Source organism: Babylonia areolata, chromosome 6 (assembly GCF_041734735.1).
Source record: "Babylonia areolata isolate BAREFJ2019XMU chromosome 6, ASM4173473v1, whole genome shotgun sequence".
Taxonomy (NCBI): domain Eukaryota; kingdom Metazoa; phylum Mollusca; class Gastropoda; order Neogastropoda; family Buccinidae; genus Babylonia; species Babylonia areolata.
Genome location: NC_134881.1, coordinates 46,040,128 through 46,048,960, shown reverse-complemented (window position 1 = coordinate 46,048,960; position 8,833 = coordinate 46,040,128). Strand labels below are relative to the sequence as shown.

General features: G+C 45.4%; 1 protein-coding gene across 1 annotated transcript in view; it reads right to left on the bottom strand.

Moving 5' to 3' along the window:
* The window catches only part of LOC143283542 (uncharacterized), a 396,964-nt gene extending 388,623 nt beyond the window's left edge, over window positions 1–8,341 (bottom strand). Inside the window, exons 1-2 of the mRNA XM_076589787.1 lie at window positions 7,633–8,341; window positions 4,730–4,835 (exon numbers count right to left, since the gene is read on the bottom strand). The gene's annotated coding sequence lies outside the window, so the exon portion shown is untranslated. The remainder of the gene's footprint in view (window positions 1–4,729; window positions 4,836–7,632) is intronic.
* Between the last annotated feature and the right edge of the window lie 492 nt (window positions 8,342–8,833).

Sequence of the window (8,833 nt, the reverse complement as noted above, 5' to 3'; positions counted from 1 at the left end):
ATGGATGGAAGGAAAGAACCGGACATGGTAGGTAGTTAAAGAGAGAAGAAGATGAGAGAGAGAGAGAGAGAGAGAGAGAGAGAGAGAGAGAGAGAGAGAGAGAGACAGACAGACAGAGAGACAGACAGACAGACAGAGACAGAGGTAGTGAAAGAGGAAAGAAGATGAGAAAGAGAGACAGAGTCAGAGACAGAGACAGAGGTAGTGAAAGAGGGAAGAAGATGAGAGAGAGACAGACAGACAGACAGACTGACAGACAGAGACAGATTCAGATAGTTTGATGTGCTTCAGCAATAGACATACATACACACGAGGGAAGGGGGCGAGGGGTGGGGAGGAAGGGGGTGGGTAATCCATCTTTTCATTTACAAACTATGCAGTAACTTTACTTTACTTTGAAAACAGTGTGTACGAACCAAAATTCTTTCCACAATTTTCCATACTGATTAAGTATGGAGTCGTTTTCCAGACTGAATATAATGTTAATTCACTGCACGTCAGACATTCTAAAACGACTGGTATCACTGGCATACCAGATTCAATGAAAATACGATATGTACATTTCTCGGGGTGGTACTGATACTGATATAATCCGTTGATTTGCATTCAGTTGTTGTCTCCTTCTTACAGCATAAAAAATATGGATTTTCCAGCTTGGCGACTACAAAGAGATGTGGGAAAGGGAAGAGAGAGAGAGAGAGAGAGAGAGAAGGAGCGTGCGTTCCGTTGCGTGCAGCATGCGTCACGTCATGTAGTGCTGACGAAAGGGGCAGAAAGACAGCGGACGACAGGGTGTCAGACATACCTGACAAACTGACAATACTTCACAGCGGGGGAGGGGCGGAGAGGGGAGGGGGCGGGGGGAGGGGGAGGGGGGCACGAGTTTGCGACCTGTTGTACAGTTCTGGGTGTGAGGGAAAGACAGGGGGAGGGGGGAGGCTGAGAGAGACGAGAGAGGGGGATTGGGGTGGGGAGGGGGGGGGAGAGAGAGAATGGCAGACATACAGACAGACACAAAGACAGAAAGAGGGACAGACATGCAGAAAGGCACGGAGAGAGGGAAAGACAGAGAGAAGATTCAAGATTCAAGATTCAAAAACTTTATTACTCAAGGATAAAGATTTTAGGCATCGCCCAGTCTTCCAATCTGTCCTCGTGACAACAATAACAATAACAACATTAACGATAACGACACAACGATAATAATTTTTGTTAACACTGCTACATCTACTGCTGCTACAACGAAGAATGATCACCATCATCATCATTAACATCGTAAAAAGTAATAAAACGAACGCATTCACACATTCATACATCCATACATCCATACACATGCACACACTCACTCCACCCAACACACACACACACACACACACACACACATATATATATATATATATATATATATATATATATATATATATATATATATATATATACTTATGTACATACAGAAAACATGACCGAAGTGAGAAACATATAGCGGACAAAAAGAGAACAGAGAAACACAACAAGGGTGGCGGGGGTGGGGGGGAGAGAGAGAGAGACAGGGAGAGGACGGCAGACAGACAGAAATAAAGACAGACACAGACAAACAGACATAGATGGGGAGGACATAGAGAGGGAGAGAGACGGACAGAGAGAGAGATGAAGAGGACGGCAGACAGACAGAAGCAGAGAGACAGAGAGAAAGGTACAAAGGCACAGAGGCCGACAGAGGGAGAAAGACTATAAAGTCAGAAAGAGAGAGAGAGAGGCGAAAGAGCCAGAAAAGATAGGAGAAAGAGATGGAGGGAGGGAGAGACGGAAAGAAGAAAGAAAGGGAAAAGAGAGAGAGAAAAAAGAGAGAGAGAAATAATGTCAGAGGAAAAGCGAGAAATATACAAATAGAGAGAGAAGAAAAAAAGAGAAAGAGAGAGGGGAAGAGGGGGGAAGTGGTGTCTGGGAAGAAAAAAAAGACACAGAGAGAGAGGGAGGGGAAGAGATAGAGAATGAGACAGAAGAACTGAGAGAGAGAGAGAGAGAGAGAGAGAGAGAGAGAGAGAGAGACAGGCAGACAGACAGAGACAGAGACTGAGACAAAGAGACAACCCAAACAGTCAGTTGATAACTGGGGGAGAAAGAGATTACAAGATGTGTATTCAAATTTTACATCGCCCTCTGGGCTCGAACACAAACAGGGCAAGCATGGACAGGGAAAGGGGTTAGGGGAACACAGAGAGACGATGACAGTGTCTCAGTGTGCTTCAATCATAAACACACACACACACACACACACACACACACTCTCTCTCTCTCTCTCTCTCTCTCTCTCTCTCTCTCTCTCTGTGTAGTGTGGCCAAGGGAGAGAGAAGGAGAGACACAGACAGATAAACAGACAGACAGACACGCAGAGAGGCAGAGACACAAACTGAAAGACAGACAGACAGGCGAACAGACAGACAACGGGGGGGAAAAAGACAGAGACCCCCCAAAATGTCGTTTGGTTATGATATAATTATATTCACAATTATTCATGCCTTGCTCCCTCAAGCAAGAGAGTCATTGGAATTCATCACACACACACACACACACACACACACACACACACACACACACACACACACACATAATCAGAGAAATAAAGAGAGAGAGAGAGAGAGAGAGAGAGAGAGAGAGAAAGGGGGGCGACTCGTGAGACTGAAGGAATGAGATCAGATGAGAGACAGGGGAGACAACTAAGAGTGCGAGGGAGACAGAGACAGAGAGAGACAGGAAGAGAGAGACAGAGAGATAATATAGAGACTGAGTGACAGAGACAGAGACAGGGGGGGGGGGGAGAGAATGAAGAAGACAACGATAATCACACGACGAAGAAGAAGAAGAAGAACAACAACAACAACAACAACAAACAACAAGCAATAGCAGCACCAGCATTAGTAGTAGCAGAAGCAGTAGTAGTAGTAGTAGTAGAAGGAGCTGTAATAGTAGTGGCAGAAGCAGTAACAGCAGCAGCAGCAGCAGAAAAACGAAGACCAAGAAAGCGAACCGATGGCGTGGGTGGAGGGTGCGCAAAGCGAGCACAGCAAGAAAAGAAAACAAACGAGCCACCCCGACACATGAGACACACACACACACACACACACACACACACACACACACACAGATAACTGGCACAGATAAGCACAGAGCACGGGCGCGCGCTTTTTTGCGTCGCGTGTCAGGAATGTAATAATTCAGTGCCGTGTGCAAAAGACGAGGCGATGACAGCATGTCATACAGTGTCATTCAAAAATGACCCCCCCACCCCCCCTCCGCCCCCTACCCCCTCCCTCCAAATCACAATGAAGCCACGACAGACAGGCAGACGCAGATTAGACAGACAGATAGATAGATAGATAGACAGATAGATAAATATAGAGACACAGACAGACAGACAGACACACGGAGAGACAGAGAGTCAGTTACAGAGAAAGAGATCGAGAGATGGAAAGATAAAAACACAGTTTCAGTTTCAGTAGCTCAAGGAGGCGTCACTGCGTTCGGGCAAATCCGTATACGCTACACCACATCTGCCAAGCAGATGCCTGACCAGCAACGTAACCCAACGCACTTAGTCAGGCCTTGAGGAAAATATATATATATATCTATAAATAATAATAATAATAAAAGATAAATACATAAAAAGAACTACTACTAATAATAATAATATGATAAAATAATAGAAACACAGACAGAGACTCTCTCTAGAAACACAGAGACTATCTCTAGAAACAAAGACAGAGACTCTCTCTACAAACAAAGACAGAGACTCTCTCTAGAAACACAGAGAGAGAAACACACAGACTCTCTCTAGAAACACACAGAGAGAGAAACACAGAGACTCTCTCTAGAAACACACAGAGAGAAACACACAGACTCTCTCTAGAAACACAGAGAGAGAAACACAGAGACTCTCTCTAGAAACACAGAGAGAGAAACACACAGACTCTCTCTAGAAACACAGAGACAAAGAGAAAGACAAAAATGGAGACTGTAGACAGCAAGAGAAACAGAGAATGACGGTATGGGTGTGGGAATGTGTGTGTGTGTGTGTGTGTGTGTGTGTGTGTGTGTGTGTGTTATGCTTGCACGTTTGTAAGTGCGTGTGAGTGAGAGCCAAACAACTATCATATCACGTGTTGTTTTCCTTGGACCAGAATCGCCCAGTGAAGATTCAATTCCACACGAACAGAACGCTCCACAGTGCTGCTGGAATTTTCGTGAAGTGTGGGTGGGTGGGTGGGTGGTGTGGGTGGGTGTCGGTGTCGGTGTGTGCGTGTTTGTGTGTGTGCGCGCGCGCGCACGTGTCAGTGTGTGTGTGTGTGTGTGTGGAAGGGATCAGTTTCGGAAGGGTTGTTTGTTGCAGTGGTAGGAGGGAGGTACGGAAGAAAAAGACCTGTAGCGATCATGGAGGCAGGTAGGTAGAGAATAACAAGAACTGTGGCAATCATGGAGTGAGGTAGGTACAGAATAACAAGACCTGTAGCAATCATGGAGGCAGGTACAGAAGAAAGAGTCGTGTAGCAATCGTGGAGGGAGGTACAGAGGGAAAAGACCTGTAGCAAATAGTTAACCAGGCCCGAGAGATACAGACACTCGCTGTGTTGGTAAGGAAATTAGAGCAGCACACCGAAAGACACATCCGTGAAGTGAATGACACTCGGCTGTGTGGTCCCAGTCTTCCAATATTAGCCCGTGGCACCCTTACCTGTGGATACGAGCCGGTCAAAGGCTGAAAACCCGACTTCTGCTGGGAATTGAACCCGCGTCCTCCCAGCCGTCAGTCCACGACGCTAACCACTTCGCCACCGCGGCTGGTCCACATATAAATGATAATAATTTGTAATAAATATCTAAGTTTTTTTTTTAGCCATATAAATGATGATGATTTGTAACAAATATCTAAACTTTTTAGCCACATAAATTATAATATTTTGTAAGAAAATTTAATATCTCTGATTTTAGCCACCTAAAAGATGATAATTTGCAAGAAATATCTAAGCTTTTTAGCCACATAAAAGATGATAATTTGCAAGAAATATCTAAGCTTTTTAGCCACATAAATGATGATGATTTGAAACAAATATGTAAGCTTTTAGCCAAATAAATTATGATAATTTGTAACAGATATATCTAAGCTTTTAGCCATATTAATGATGATAATTTGTAACAAATATCTAAGCTTTTTAGCCAAATAAATTACAATATTTGGTAACAAATATCTCAGATTTTTAGCCACCTAAAAGATGATAATTTGCAACAAATATCTAAGCTTTTTAGCCACATAAAGATGATAACTTGCAAAAAAATATCTAAGCTTTTTAGCCAAATACATGATGATAATTTGTAAAAATATCTAAGCTTTTTAGCCACATAAATGATGATAATTTGTAACAAATATCTAAGCTTTTTAGCCACATAAATGATGATAATTTGCAACAAATATCTAAGCTTTTTAGCCACATGGATAATAACTTGTGACAAAATATCTAAGCTTTTGAGCCACAAAAATCATGGTAATTTGTAACAAATATCTGAGCTTTTTAGCCATATAAATGATGACATTTTGCAACCCAAAGCTTTATTCGCAAGTCCGCTCCCATTACACATTTAGTGGAGAAGGTGAAAGTGGGGAGGAGTGGAAGAGGGGAGGCGTGCGGGGTGGGGGTGGGGGTCGCTGCAGGAGAGAGGGGTGAGAGTGAGGGAGGTGGGGGCTGGCTAATGTGAGCTCTCTCTCTCTCTCTCCCAAAATATTTCCAGGATTGAAATATTCCCCTGTCCGCACGCTCGTAAATCACCCGGTCCACAACAATCAATTTTGATGCAAGAAACAAAATTAAAAGGAGGGCTTGTCATTCGCCAGTTTGCATTTCCATTTGGAAAATAATGTATCGTCGTGTTTTTTTTTTTTGTTTTTTTTTTAACTTGGTCACAAGGGGAGGGTGAGATGTTGCGTCTTTTTTGTATTCTCTGTCTGTCTCTCTCTCTCCCCAGGGAAGAATAGGCTATGCCTCCAATCTTAATCCTTGAATGAAAAGGTTTAGAGTTCTGAGTTCTCTCTCTCTATCTTTCCCTCTTCTTCTCTCCCTCCCTCTCTCTTCTTCTCTCCCTCTTGTCTTTCTCTCCGACTCTTTCTCTCTCTTTCTCACCCCCTTTCTCTCTCCCCCCCCTCTCTCTCTCTCTCCACCTCTCTCTCTGTCTCTCTCTCCCTCTCTCTTTGTCTCTTTTTCTCATTCCACCCTCTCTTTCTCTCTTCACTTCTCTTTCTTTCTCTCTCTCTCTCTTTGTGTCTCTCTTTCTCTCTCTCTTTATTTCTCTAACTTTTTTCCTCTTTCTCTTTCTTTCTCTTTCTTTCTTTCTCTCTCTCCCTCTCTTTCTCTCTCTCTCTCATTCCTCTCTCTCTCTATCTCTCTGTCTCTCTCTCACCCCTCTCTCTCCCTCTTTCTCTCTGTCCTCTTTTCTTTTTAATATTCCACAGCAGAATTCTGTCCAATATGTCAAGGTTGTCAACACCGGAAAAAAAAAGTGCGTGGAAAGACCGCCCATATCCTTCTGTCACACACACACACACACACACACGCACACACGTTTCGTCTTTCTCCCCTCCCTTTCTCTCATCTTCTCTCTTCATTGTTCAACATGATGTTCCGTAGTGGAGGTAAAGTCGGTCCTCATGTCTACGTTGTCACCACCGCACAGACTGGGGACTCAGTCTCGCACCCCGCCTCGCGCCTTTGTGGCCTGCCATCCACCCACTCTGTCTGTACGTGGTGTGTGTGTGTGTGTGTGTGTGTGTGTGTGTGTGTGTGTGTGTGTGTGTGTGTGTGTAGTGTCATGTGTGTGTGTGTGTGTGTTTGTGTGTGTGTTTGTGTGTGTGTGTTTGTGTATGTGTGTTGTGTGTGTGTGTGTGTGTGCGTGCGCGCTCGCGCGCGCCTTTATATATCTTCAAATGATATTCCACACAACAGAATTATGTATCCTGTGTGTCAGAAAGTTGTCACCACAAAGGTTTGCACAGCCAAACTGAGATCGCCCCCCCCCCTCCCCACCCCCACACCCCGTTTTGCCACACCCTTTTCCTCAATCCCCTCCCCTCCGCCTCACCTCTCCTCTCCCTTCCACCCCCCTTCACACACACACACACACACACACACACACACACACACACACACACACACACACACGTTCTCTTTTCGTGCACAAGAAAGACTGGAAAAAAAAATGAAAAAAAGAAAGAAAGAAAACCAAGTTTTAGGCTGGCTCCATTTCATCAAATAAAAGTTGTATCGACAGCACGGAAGCCGAGTTTCGCTTTCTTTAATCCAATTCTGTCACTACCAAGAGGTGTGAGGGAGGAGCGGGTGGGGGTAGTTGTAGGACCAGAAGATCTAATCATGGCTGTATCTCACTTTCCCGTCCTTTCCATTACAGCCCCAATCCGGACTCTGAAAAGGACGGGGAGGAAGAGAGAGAGAGGCAGGGTGAGAGGGGAAGAGAAACCGAGGGATGGGGGGCGGGAGGGGGCCAGAGGGGTAGGAGTGGAGGGGTTTGGGGGGGGAGGGTCTTTTCCCACCATCACCATTGATCACCCAGATCGAAAACAGCACTGACCTGTCAGCTTCCTGTCGTGAAACTTCTTTTCTTTTTTTTTTTTCTTTTTCTTTTCCGCGTCCGTCCACACACCGGCAAAGTAGTAAATCCAAACCAGAAAACCCCGTCACACACACTGAACACATACACTGAACACACACGGTGGTGGTGGCGGAGGCGCAAGGGTAGGGGGTGAGGTGGGGGGGGGGGTCGTTCCAGAATAAAACGTCACACACACCTGTAACACCCCGCCGACGACGACAGGACAAGGCACTCTCACCACCCCTCTCCCTCCCGCCGTGCGAGCGGCACTGTAATTACTGTCCACACACTGACTGGCAGGACCGATGCCAGAGAAACTTCACGGAAGCCAGAAAGCTGGTCTTTTTTTCTTTTTTGTCTTTTCCCCACACACACACGGACTGGCCTGGGGCACGGTAGGCTTTCAGACCACACTCCGCGACCTGGTGTAGTTCCAGTGCAGGACCACAGATATGACTGAGAAGTGAAAGCAGGCAGGAGGGGCGAGTGGCGGAAAGCCGGTCTTGGGCCTGTGCTGCCGATTCTGAAAGTAGCAAGCTAAGCGTCCAGTCCCGCCGCATGCAACGCTCTCGTGTTGGCGACGTAAACACACACAGGAAAGCCCGCCTTCTTCTTCTCTCTGTCTCTCTCTCCGTCTCTCTCTCTCTCTCTCTATCTCTCTCTGTTTCCCTGTCTCTCTCTCTCTCTCCCTCTCCTTCTCTCTCTTGCTCAGAACTGCAGCCACACACTTGCACTGCTCCAGGGTCTCTCTCTATTCAAGCCAACTCCGTGGTGCGTGTGCCTTCCAGTTTTCTCTTTCTCTCCCTCAGCCAGCGGAGGAAGGGAGGCTACTCTGGATATGACATCAGCTGTCTGTCGGCAGAGAGAGAGAGAGAGAGAGAGAGAGCTTCGTGTTGGTCTCTTTTCTTTTTGGCGTCGTGTTGTATTGTATAGGATTGTATTGTGTTGCATTGTATCGCACTGTGTTGTATTGAAGTGTTCTGTAGTGTTCGGTATTGTATTTTTCTGTATTTTGTATCGTTTTGTATTTGTGACAGAGTGAGTCTGTAATCAGAGAGGAGAAAAGATAAATTGTTTTTTTTTGTTGTTTTTTTTATGTGTTTTTTTTTCCCCGATACCAGTGAAGAATGTGAAAATACGGTTTGCACGTGCAAACTGTGGGTGAATCGTGAGCTGTGCG